Source organism: Panthera uncia (genome assembly GCF_023721935.1).
Source record: "Panthera uncia isolate 11264 chromosome E2 unlocalized genomic scaffold, Puncia_PCG_1.0 HiC_scaffold_19, whole genome shotgun sequence".
NCBI lineage: Eukaryota > Metazoa > Chordata > Mammalia > Carnivora > Felidae > Panthera > Panthera uncia.
In genome coordinates this window covers 10,962,082-10,964,461 of record NW_026057588.1, presented here as the reverse complement: position 1 = coordinate 10,964,461, position 2,380 = coordinate 10,962,082, and positions in this window count along the sequence as shown.

Sequence of the window (2,380 nt, the reverse complement as noted above, 5' to 3'; positions counted from 1 at the left end):
GGGAATGGACGGACTTTTATTAAATTTCTTCCCCGTGCCAGGGACTTTATGTGCCTTGAATCATCTTACAACGTGGTGAGGAAGGAGGCATCACCACAGCTCCCTGGAGGAAGAAGCCAGCGCGTTCACGCGAAGCAACCTGCCCACAGCTGGGACGGCAAGAGCGCACAGGTGGAGGGGTGAAGCCAGGGCATGGAAGTCTGTGTACCTTCTAGACCCTGGGTTACCTGGGAAAGCAGCTTCACCACCCGCCTCTTGACAGTGTGAAAAATATGGGGGCGCCCGGGTGGCTCAGTCGGTTGAGCGTCCGACTTCGGCTCAGGTCATGATCTCGCGGTTCATGGGTTCGAGCCCCACGTCGGGCTCTGTGCTGACAGCTCAGAGCCTGGAGCCTGCTTTGGATTCTCTCTGTCTCTCTCTCTCTCTCTCTCTGCCCCTCCCCCACTCACACGTTCTCTCTCTCAAAAATAAACATTAAAAATATAAAAAAATATACCCCTTGATGGGAGTATTAACAAAACGACGTGGAGCGCCAGCAACCGGGTGCTCAGGAGCGCTTTTAGGAGAGGTCGCTGGAGTGGGGTGGTGACAGGCGAGGCAGTGATCACCAGGGGAAGGGCGGATGGACTGCCACTGGGGTAGGCCAGGAAGATCTGGACGGGGCTGTGGGCAGCATGGAAGGACTGGGATGCCAGACAGACCCGGGCAGCCGACAGCTACTAGGTGAAGCACCGACTGTGTGCAGGGCACTGCACTGGGTCCCGGTGAACAAATAAAAGCCCCCACCTACGGGGTGGTGACCTGGGGTGGGGGTAGGAGGCAGCCAAGGAACACAGCAAGGTAGTAAACGATGCGGTCCTCAGCGAAGGGAGATGAAAAGTGTCGGGCGGGGGGGGGGGGGGCCTCTCTCAGGAGGCGACACTCACACAACGACCCAAAAGAAGTGAGTCTGTGGGAGGGGCGTCCGGACAGAGAGCAGCCAGGCGGGAGCTGGGCTTGCCCCTGCCCAAGCAGGGGCCACAGGGTAGGTGTGGGGGACCAAAGAGCAGGGGAGGTGTGCCCGGAGGAGGCCAGTGAGGAGAGAGGAGGTGAGGGCCGAAAGTAAACGCGGAGGGGACGGCACTTGGGAGCGGCGAGGACCCGGGTGGTGCCCTGCTTGCCACAGAGCAAAAAAGGGCTAAGAGGTGACTTTGGGGTTTCACGGAATCCCTGTGGCTAAGAGTGGGGAAAAGAGGAGGGGGAACGAGGGCAGGAGCGAGCGGAGAGACGGGAGGCTTGACGGCCGTGACCCGGACCACAGATGAGAGTGCTCGGACCAGGGCACTCCTCATTTCTCGAAACTGCAACAGCCCAGATGGCCATCCGTGGGGGGACGCATATGCAAGCTGCAGGGTATCCTTGCAAAGGATTAGCACACAGCGAGAGAAAGGAACAAGCAGTTGGTAACGACATGGAGAGGTCTCACCGGTAATCATGCCGCACAAAGGAAGCCAGACAAAAGCAAAGAGGACCTGTTGCGTGATTCTATTCACATACGAGACGGGAAAATGCAACCTAACCTCCAGAGACGCGAAGCTGACCAGTGGTAGCCTGGGGATGGGGCGGGGAGCAGGGAAAACAACGGGAGGTTCTGGAGAAAATGTGGAGCTAATGGCAACTTTGACAGACTGCATGGGGGTGTGGGGAGAGCGACAGGTGACCCTGTAGGGGCCCAGGGCAGGTGGCCCCAAAACGTGCCACTATGGCATATTGATTTGAAATGAAAGTTACTTAGGAGACGGCCCGTGCAGGAAGGACACTCAGACCCTCCTCTGTTCCCCTGAAAGCAGGAAATAAATGTCCCATGTGAAAGGTGCCCTTCCCTGTACCAGGGGGTAAAGAGATACCCTTATCACCAGGTATAAGAAATTCAGGGGCGAGAAGGCTGTATAAACAACCTTGTCACTTTTCATTAATTTACCACCCCTAAATTCTAAGGAATTTAGAATTCCTTACTAAACTGAAGTTCCCAAAGTTAAGCTTTCTTTTTAAAAAAAAAAAAAAATTTCTTTTTAATTTTATTCGAGAGAAAGAGACAGAGAATGAGCGGGAGGGGGCAGAGGGAGAGAGAGAACGCCAGGCAGGCTCTATGCGCAGCACGGAGCCTGAGGCAGGGCTCGATCCCACGACCCTGGGAATGTGACCTGAGCTGAAATCAAGAGTCGGATACTCGGGGCACCTGGGTGGCTCAGTCGGTTGAGCTGAGCGTCCAATTTCAGCGCAGGTCATCATCTCAGTTCGTAGGTTCGAGCCCCGCGTCGGGCTCTGTGAGGACAGCTCAGAGCCTGGATCCTGCTTCGGATTCGGTGTCTCCCTCTCTCTCTGCCCCTTCCCCACTCAC